The sequence below is a fragment of the Pezoporus occidentalis genome, unplaced genomic scaffold, assembly GCF_034315485.1.
Source record: "Pezoporus occidentalis ecotype Australia unplaced genomic scaffold, CSIRO_AGI_Poc_V1 ctg21, whole genome shotgun sequence".
Lineage (NCBI taxonomy): Eukaryota > Metazoa > Chordata > Aves > Psittaciformes > Psittacidae > Pezoporus > Pezoporus occidentalis.
Genome location: NW_026913964.1, coordinates 3,911,523 through 3,921,908, shown reverse-complemented (window position 1 = coordinate 3,921,908; position 10,386 = coordinate 3,911,523). Strand labels below are relative to the sequence as shown.

The following is a 10,386-nucleotide window of genomic DNA, read 5'->3' as shown; positions in this document are numbered from 1 at the left end:
CATCACAAGCCAAGCGCTGAGCTACCGGCGCAGCTGGGCTGGGGTTAGAACTGATGGGAGTTTGAGTTCAGCAAGTTATTTTTCAGCAGAACTCTTATTTATTGGCTTTTAAAATTACTTTAAAAGTCAAAGAGAACTTTCTAAGTTTGCAAATCGAGGTATGAGGGATTAAGGAATGCTTTGCAGCATACTGTGTTCCTTCCTGTGCGTGAGTAATGCACAGGACTAAAGAACTAGGGTAATAAGTGAAAATTCTCAACAGCACTTTCTGTGATGCCCCAACGCTAAGAAGATTAAGAACCTCTCCCCCCCAAAAAAAAATCTAAACCAAAATAAACAATAACAAAAAACCCAACCCCAAAACAAAACCCCAAGCCTCACACTCTGAACAACAGCTCAATGCCTTTTACCCTTACTCTGTCACTGATTTATCAGCTTCCCCCTGAAGCCAGCAGCATAATACCACTGAGTTCTGAGAGGCCAGACCAGCTCCTCAGCACAGCACCCTGGCAGGCTGCTCTTAAAACCAATGTAACAAGATCACTTGGAAGGGAGATTTTAAAATCCAGCTGGCAGCTAAGTAATGTTAATTGCTGTCAAGTCTGCCACACAGTTATTGAGGTTTGTAACTTTAACTCAGGAGGGGTTAGATTGGAAACCGATTTACTAGGAAGGTGAGGCAAATTACTGCAGGTTCCTGAGGTGGCATTCTGCTGACCAGGCTTTGTGAGTCTCTCCAGTGAATGCTTCAGAGTCGCTGTGATTTTGGGTGAGGTATTTACAGTTGTCATTAATAGATTAACAAGATAATAACATGCATCCTCTCCGAGAACCCATTTCTTTTTGTTTCTTGTCCAAGGGTTCATTTTTACTCCTTTATTTGCCAGAAGGCTTGAGCCTTTGCTTTATTATGAGATCAGCTCATGTTTGAGTTGTACTTCACCAAGTGAAAAGAAAAAGGACTAATTTCTTTCATTTTCAGTAAGGGCTGGGATCCTAAATTAATTAAGCCTCATTGTCCACTTCTAATATTCGAGGGAGTTGCAATAAGAGGGGAGAAGAATGCTATCAAAAAAAAAAAGAAAAGGGCAACAAAAAGGCATTCCGTATCTCCAAGATGTTCACATTTTATCATACTGCTGGTCAGGCCCTGGCAAAATGCCAGCTGCTGGAGGGATACTTCTAATTTCAGCGTGCATCACTATAAATAAAAAATGAATGTGCTATGGGTCCAACCACTTATGTCTTCCAGACTGAGTAATAACTGCCTGCTGGTTAGGCTCATTAACAGTAAAAACAGTACCTGATCGGCTTTGTTTTCATCTCACTGAGCTGCAGTTGGGGCCACACTTTATATCCCCAGAGGCTGCATTTTGGGAACTCCTACTGTGTAGAAAATGTATGGAAACTGAAATCTATGTATATAATCAGGCTGGATGGTAAGAGAGCTCAGGAAGGATATTTGTGCCTTTCAGTGATTAAAAAAAAAGATATGGCAGCATTTCTAAGAGAGGGGACTCAGAGGGATTCCTTGAGGAAATTAGACATTGTTAAGAAATGGCTCCGAGTAAATAGACCGAAACCAAGACAGAGACAGCAAGTCTGAAATGGAAATTTGTGAACTGGGGGCAAGTTATACCACCAACCTCACTGCACTCTGCCAAGAGAGTTTCTACAATAGCATGGAGACAAGCTTCTTACCTGGGAGCAGAAGCCCCAGGGACGGACACTGCCTGAGTTTTTGCTCATTAGTGTACATGGTGGCATTTTGATTCAAGAGATTGATCTTAAATCGCGTGCAGGAGTGTCCCTGTGACATCTGTGGAGGGAAATACTGTGCCATCCTCTAACCCTTCTGTCAGCCTGCTCTATTACTCAAAAGACTAGTGAACAAAATTGCTTCTTTTATTTAGCTAGCTCCCTCCCATATCCCTTATGTGTCTTCAGCACTATTTCATCTTATTTTACTGACAAAATGCTATTGTCAGCATTGCACTGTAATTGTAGAGTACATTGTGATCTTGGGCATGGGTCTTGCAAGCGGCTCTGCCTGGGTGGGCTCTGAAACTCACCCAGGGCCAACTTGACTTTGGCAGGGGTAGTCTTGTTTCATGAACTCAGTTTTTGTTTTTATTTTTCTATTTTTCTAGCTCTCATGGTTAGAATAGGAAAATTAAGGGTAGCCTCATGGATCATAAAGCAAAGGATGAACAAGGAAAATCTTTTGGGGTTGATTCTGTTTATTTTGTTATCTTAAGAACATTTGGTCAATGGGATGATTTTTCAGGGGTTCAATCTGAGTGCTGAGAAGTGGAAAATTATGTCTTCTGCCCTGACACATAACAAATTTATTGTGTTCTGCCACATTTTGTGTTGTGTGAGGCAGGAAAAGCCCAGCTTGAATTTCAGGCTTTGACCATCCTTGTGCATTCCTCATGTGAGCCAACCTCTTTGAGAAGGCTGGCCTCTGTCCTGATGGAAGGGCTCATTAGGTTCGGCACCCAGTGCTGGTAAGAGAGAGTGTTGCACATTTTGAAAGGTGTGTTTGAGAGCAGGATCACTTGCTGATTATAAGTAATAGTGAGAAGATGCTGCTGTCAGGGTTTTCTTCTGAAAGGAGCAGATTTTAAGGCATCTTTCCAGGGTTTTTCCTTTTCACATTTCTGAAACCAAAATTGAAACACTCTTTTTCTCCCCAGATAGTGCATTGCCTGGAAAATGCTTCATACGCTCTCATGGTGCTGCACTTGACTCTTACCACAAATGCTGAAGGCAGGACTTTGCATTTTCAGGTGTGCACATCTCTGTATATCACTAAATATGCTCTTGTATGCTGAAATCACCCTGATTTTTGCTCCCTGCCTTTTCTTCCTTTCTTCCTTCTTTTCCTCCTTTCTTTTCTTCATTTCCCTCTTCCTTTCTGTCTCTCTCCTCCTTCCACTCTTCCTTTCTCTCTCTCTCCCTTACTCTACACCCTTTTCCCTCTTTCTCTTTTCCTCTCTTTCCTCTTCTTTCAAAAAGCATGCTAATGATTTAGGGGGAAGTTCCCATGAAGATTTCTCTTCCTTTTGTTAAAAAAAGAGACCAATCCCCCCATTTGTTTGCATCTCTGTGTTTCTTCCATTGCCCATCTTTTCCTCCTGATTCTCTTCTTTCCCGTATTCTACTTTGTCCCATCTCTCTCGTATGAGTTTCCTTCTTCCTCTCTCATCTTCCCCTCTTGTATTCCTGCAGCATAAACTTCCTAACGTGTTTGTTACTTGGATTTCATAAGGGGGCTGTGCTACATGCTAAAGTGAAATCTGTCTATAATTTTTACAAAGCTGCAGCCTCATTCTGAAAAGGCCTGATCCATTTCTTGCCAAAGGCAAAGGAAATCTGACTTCAGACAGATAAGATTCGACTCTAGAATACCAAGAACTTTTTTGAAGGTGATTGGTAATGGGTAATGAAGATACCCAAGACTCACCAGATATACTCAGCACCGGGCAGAGTTGAGTCTTTCTGTCTGTATTGCAGGAAAAGTTATAGTGCTGTTAAATGTCACAGCTGGTTGATGTATAACCTTGGGGCTTGACACCACACTCTTCCCTGACTGCAAGGGCTCCCTGCCTTAATGAGTCTGTTTGATTCTGGAGCTCTGTTATCACAGAACCACAGAGCAGCTGAGGCTGGAAGGGACCTCCAGAGGTCATCCTGTCCAACCCCTCTGCTCAAGCAGACACCTACTTCAGCTGGTTGCTCAGGACCATGTCCAGACAGCTTTTTCATTATTGTCAGTGCTACTCACAGGACATAAAATAGAGAAGCCCTTGCTGAACTGGGTCCTAACAAAGCACACTGCAAGTGGTCCTAGTAGAACGCAGATGTATTACTGTTCCCACCTTAGCGAAGATGAACGTCATATTTGTGCATCATGCATTTTGGCAGATAACTGCCAAAGACTGCACACTGGACTACCTGGACCTTTGGCTAGAACCAGCAGAGAGTATTGCATTTATTTTGGTAAATGGTCAGCATTACTTCTAGAGGTTTGACCTCAAAAATGTTCAGGTTTGGATAGAAAATGGTGAAAGAAATAGAGCTCAGCTATCCTGAATGTGTAGATAAAGCAGAGAAACTTGACCCCTAATGCTGAGTGTTTTATGTTTTCTGTTGCAGTGCAGGACTGTTCAGGGTGTGTTCACAGTGGAGCAGGAAGTCCTAGGTGCAATGAAATTTAAACTGAAGCTAGAAAGTAAAAGTGGGCATAACACCAAAATTGCTTAATTCTGCCAGTAGTTAAAAGAACAGCTAGTGCTAGAAGCTGCTGAGTGTTTCACATTGTTATCTGTTTATTAAAAATATATTTAAAAAAAAGGTGAATATTAAAACCCAGAATAATATAAAAAAATCCTTATTCTTTTTCTTCCAATTCCAGGTTTTCATATCAGTTTCATAAAGGGCTTGCAGGATGTTGAATATTCAGTCAGCTCAGAATACTTTTGAGCAGAATGTCTGGCTGGGGACACCTTTCTTTGTAAATTCAGGCTCTCTATTTTCATATGTAGATCTCTGTCTTCTGTTTTACCACCCACAGAATATTCTTAAAGTACTTTTTGATCTTTGTCTTTATTGTCTTTGGATAATGATAATATTGAACTCTCCTTGTATTAGAAGATTTTTTATAAAACACAAAAGTTAAAGGTTGCTACAAACGCATTAAAAAAAAATCCACTTTCTGTACAAAAATGTCCTTTTCTTCCTTGACCTTTTATTTTCACTGTATTCATCGTAAATTAATATTTTTTAACGTTTATGTATGAGGACTAATATAAAACTGAGGACCTTATTCTTCTCCCAGTGAATCCAGTGGCAAATCATCTCCAAATTCCAGTAAAACTAGAATGGACAGGCTTTTACAGTTTAGGTATGAAAAAAACAAACAACTTTCTGACAAATCTCAAAACCTGAAAACAAGTCTGAAAGCAATTTGGCAAAACAGGATGCCTTATGATTTTCCTGAAGGAATGTTTGTAACTAACGATTCACCAGCTCATCACAGCATCTCTAATGCTCATGAAAACCTGTTCCCCACACCAGCCTGGGAGCTGCACCAGGCGGTTTTGGGAAGAGGGTTTTCTTTGGGTTTGAGTTGTGAATGTACAGCTCAGCGCTCCAGGTAGGCAGCACCTAAGAGGAAATGCAGCATTTTCTGTGTGATATGTAACAAGCATCATAGCTCACCTCTTCTCCTCTTTGCAGGCAGATGCAGCCGTCCTGGTACCAAGATCACAGGGAATCTTTATCTGGAAAGGGTCCCTCGGTTTGCCTCTTTTTTAATTCTCCCCTTTTAAAAGCTGGTGTTTCCAATAACTGAGTTGAAAGGCTGAGACAGATTTTCATTTTTAATAACTGAGCTTCAGGTTCCCTGGGGAAAAAATGTCCTCCACTGGAGACAAGAAGGTCTTGTGTCACCCAAATTCTTTACTTATTAAAGAGATAGATGAGATCCTGTTACAAAACTACAGTAAAGTCTTTCCTTAAATCTGGAGAGGTGTTTGATGTTTCTTTCTCACAATATCTGGTTCATTTTTATGGCCCCCTCATGAAAATCCACTGCCAGGACTGACAGAGCTGCAGAGGGCAGGGAAATCAGGAGGTGATACTGACATTTCAGCTCTGCCAGAGGCACAGTGCTGCAGTGGAAGCCACTCACTTGGCTTATGCTTCAGGTTTTACAGGTGTATGGTATGGACAATACTGTGGTGGAAAGCATACTGAGTTCCTTCAAAAGGTGCCAGCAGGTGGCAAGTAGTATTTTTGTCCATTCAGTTAAAGAGATGCTGTCTTCCTCCAAACTGCCGTCCTTCCTCCCTGCCCCATGCTGAGGGCATACAGAGGCAGAGCAGATTGACATGTGGGAAACTCAGAACATGAAACTCTCTGGACCGGTTTTCATTATTTGCTTCCAATTATTTAAATGATCCATTTTTGTGAAAAGAAAAATTGGAGGGTTGTTCACTGAAAATGAAGCAGTCTGGAACAAAAAACCCAGTAAAGTGCAAGAGTTGTATCCCCTTGTCTTATGAGAGACAAACACAATGGCTTTAAAAAAAAAAAAATCCATGGAAAGAGCAATCTGCAATTGAATAAATATAACACTTTGTGTCAAAGAACCACTTTATTGGAAAGTATCAAACCCTGAATGGCCATCTTTTCAAATGTCCATGTCTGCCTTGGGTACAAGAGTCCTGCCTGAGCATTGCCACACAACTTAAAATCTTGCTTAGAATTTCAGGTTAGAGGAAATTTAGGAGGAAAACACTGGAGAAACCAAAATAGGGAGGTTGAAAGCTGATCAGGTACCCACAGACTTGGGCAATTGAAGCTTTCATGAGGGTTTCACATAGACAGCAGGCTAACTGCTGGATTCAGAGGAATAGCAGAAGGGGAAGGAGGGCAAAGAAGCCAGGTCAAGCAGAGCCAGTCAGCTGGCTGAGAGCTGTTGGTCTCCCCTGTTAGTGGCTCTAACGCTTGGGGCACTGGGGAGCTGTAAGTCAATGGTCAGACAGTGCCCTGCCTCTCTGTGTTTATGACTTGGGGTTGGCTTGTTCCCCCTTGGGGAAGTACCCTGATTTCCCCACTGTCACTGCACAGCCTCCCACCTGACCTGACTCATTGCTGCCCTTCCCAGAGGACTAGCCAGAAGGATTATTTCTGATTAAATCTGCTATCATAATTTTTTCTCCCTTTCCTTCTCTTTCATTATAGTTTCCTGCTATTTTGTCTTTCCCATGTCTCTACTTCATGTTTGCTGATCCTGTCTCCCCTCTTGTCTTTTCTTCATCTCATTTCTTTTGCTGTTCCACCAGTCCTTTTGCTTTCTACCACCTAGTCTCATTTTTCATTTCTCTTTCTTTTACTCTCTCCTGCCAAGGAAAGGGACCACTGACTGACAACAGAAAGCACCAACTACAGCTAGCAGCTACAGCCAGTAACACTAGTAACTCTCCACTGTGGTGCTGGGGGCCAAAGGACTTAACAAATAGTATTGTTATTGTAACAGAGAGAAGCAGAAAAGCCTGTGTCTGACCTACTTTGCTGACAGAGAAGCTGAGATAGCTACACCTCCTCTGCCTGCCTAATGACTTTAAGTATCCAGTCCAAGATGCTCACTGGCCTCCCAGAATCACAGGGTGGGTTTGACAATGGTTTTATTTCTATGTGTGTATTCCTTCAACACCTATTACTTCAGGGTCTCACTCTGGCTGATATGTTTGCCCAAGGACATCCGGCAGCACTGGCATGAGAGTCCTTTGCTGAAGGCTGAGAAGAGATGTTCAAAACCAGGCAGCACTGGAATCACCCCTTTCTCAGACACAAGCAGCGGCACCTTTACAGAGCTGGATTGGTGGCCTGCAGATCCAAACTGCTGAGTCACACTATTGTGTTTTGGGCTTTTTGTAAAGCACAAGACTATTTTCGAAGGGTAATCACAATGGAGGGATATGGCAGCTCCCGTGCAGGGTCCCCCCGGGACCACCCGGTCCCTGCAGAGCAGCGCTCACCTTTGTGTGGCGTGGGGCTCAAGGAAGCCCACACAGCCCCGTGCCAGAATAAGCAGCTTGCTTCAATATTTCCTTTCAATTCACTTCAGCCACTTAGGGAAGGGGTGGATTACAATATAGGAGAAAGGTTACATCTCCTGCCTTTTTGTGTATCGCTGTGCTGCGATAGCAATTTTTGAAAGGGTATTTGCCTCCACATGCACACATAGGCTGTGTGTTAGGTGATTCTCTCAGAGCCCCCAATCCCCCTTCCTAAGCTTCTACTGACATCAGCAGATTTCCACATGCAAGCTCCAATCCTTATTAATTTATCATGTTTTTACAGCAGATAGCACTTGGAAAGTGGGGAAAACTTTGGAAGTCTTTCTGAAGAATTACAAGTAAATCCAATAGTGAAGTGAAAGTAAAACTAGATCGGGCATGAGCAGAAAGCAGAACAAAGGAGTGAGAGATAGCTTGAAATGAATCTGTAGGGGATCTTAGGCAAATCACCTTGCCTGGCTCAGGACTCACAGTTTCTATTACTAAAATAAAGAAACAGTTTTAAGCATCACCTTTATAACTCTTTGAGATCTGAAGAGAAAGCACATTAAAGAAGAGTAAAGGATTATTACACACTATAGGGAAGGTAACTTCTCTTAATATGAAATCCAGCTCTGGATGCATGTTTACCTCAGTTTTATGCCCACATAACACTACTAACTTAAGGGAATTTAATATTAAGCTATGCTTACTGAAGAATGGAGGTCATGGGCTTAGGTTTTATCAATAAATTCCATGCCATTATAATGTCTCAGTTTATCCATATCACAAAAAACTGTCTCTCCTCAATCTGTAAAATCTTTATGCAAACAGAAACATTGCCTAAATTCCAACAGGATGTGAGTTTCTAAGCATAAACAGTCTAACAGCAGTTGTTGCAGTCCACATCTATCTTCTGGTAATTTTCTCTCAAAGTCTACTGTTTTCTTCAGTGTGTCCCAGATTTAGGAGTATCCTGAAAGTGATTCTGTATGTATTTAATGTATTAAAACGACAAAACAAACATAACGCAGCTATGCTGATCCACTTGCATAGTGTATTTCTACTAGTATGAAAGCTTAAAAAAGATAAATTTGAAGCTCTTGTATTTGACTATGCATGAAAAGTAGATAACTAGAAGATAACTGGGAGTTAGGTAACTACTAGACATTAACTACTAGATAAGACAGATAACTGTGTTTTCTGAGTACTTACAGAAGAAATCTGACTAGGCAACCTACTGGAATAAGAATAATATGATGTGACATCGAGCACACCTACCTGCATGTTAAACAGAATACTCCTCAACATGCTAAAGAGGGAATTTGAGGAAGAAAGTGCCACTGGAAAATTTCAACTAAAAGTCATCTCAACTAAAAATTGAAAAATTGGAATTGGAAAATTTCAGTTAAATATCACTTGTAGCTATTGTCAGATGACACTGTATACAAAGAACAATGGCTAATTGTCCTCGCATTATTTTGTTATGAATGCCTCTCTGCCATTCAGCACTCACAGGGCTGAGGGAGGACTGTCACCAGTCCTGCACAGATAGAAGGGGGTTTGATGTCTGAGGAGCAAGCGCCCTCCAGTATGAGTCAGGGGGCTTGAAAGGCCCTCAAGGGAAACTAAAGAAACAAGACATCCCAGTTCATGGGTTGAAGGTGGATTGGTATGTGCCTGGTAGAAGCCTTCTAACCGTAAGAAATACGCTTACATGAGGGATAAACAGAAAAAAAAACCCAACAAACAGAACTACAGGCAGGCACATTAAGCCAAATTCATCCCTAGTAAACTCTGCCTGGTTTACACTGCAGGAGTGAGTTTGGCTCAGTGTGTGACCTTATCTAAGGCTGGAGCTGTGATATCTAATATGTAGGGATATTAACACTGTATGTACTTGGAGCCTTTCTCTTATAAACGGATCAGCAGATAAATTCAGTCTAGCATAGAGAAGTCAGGATTCCCTGGATTCATGTACGTGCTGTGTGGCACAACCTATATATAGAAAGTAAATCTAGGCGGCAGGGCGGTGGGGGCAGGGGAGGCTTTGGCCCCGATCCATTACACCTGGCCTTTCTTGCTCACTATCAATGTTTCATGTTGTTTTCCTCCAGTGTCTCCCGCGGTCTTTGTTCCTCTCAGGCCAGCACTGACCAGCAGCCTCCTGGCCAGGGGAGCAGCAAGCCCCGGCTGCCAGCAGCCTCCCTTTTGCTGCTCTTGCAACTTCTAATGAGCTGTCAATCAACGGCCTTGTTTCTTCGAAGCTTATCTCAGGACTGCTGAGAGGGGCCAGGACTAGGGATAATGTGCAAGCTGGAGGAAAAGACACCAGCAACATATTTAACGTGCTTTTTCAGTTTTACAACCAGGATTTCTCTCCAAATTATTGTCACGTTTGGGCTCTCACCATAAAAAGACTCAGTCGGGATTAAAGCATATAAACAAACTGGTACTTTAGTATGAAGGAAGAGCAGTAATCTCTATGCCTTATCAAAGCTATCAGATAAACAGGACAAATTACTTTGCGTCAGACTGGCTGGCATGTCACCCTTTTTGGCAGAAAGACAGGAAGTTCATTTCTAGAGATGAGTCAAAAATGGAACCATATTGCTAACCTACAAAAGCTTGCGAGGGTTGATTACAAAGCATGGTCTAGTTCTCCTTTGTGTACATCTTTACTGTGTTCATAACTCAGCTTTGTTACAGACCCGTGAGGAAAAGTGAAAGAGACTGAAGAGAGCCACGGTGAGCTGTGAGGCAGATGAACCCAGAGCTGCTGTTTGAGGCACAGGGTCCCTCGTTTGGTTCAGAG

The 10,386-nt window shown here is 42.2% G+C and overlaps 1 long non-coding RNA gene across 1 annotated transcript; it reads left to right on the top strand.

The window, feature by feature from the left end:
* Positions 1 to 2,422: 2,422 nt before the first annotated feature.
* Positions 2,423 to 5,531, top strand: LOC134163972 (uncharacterized). Its single transcript, XR_009964937.1, has 2 exons — positions 2,423 to 2,792; positions 5,245 to 5,531. It is a non-coding gene; the product is annotated as an uncharacterized LOC134163972 (long non-coding RNA).
* Positions 5,532 to 10,386: the final 4,855 nt, after the last annotated feature.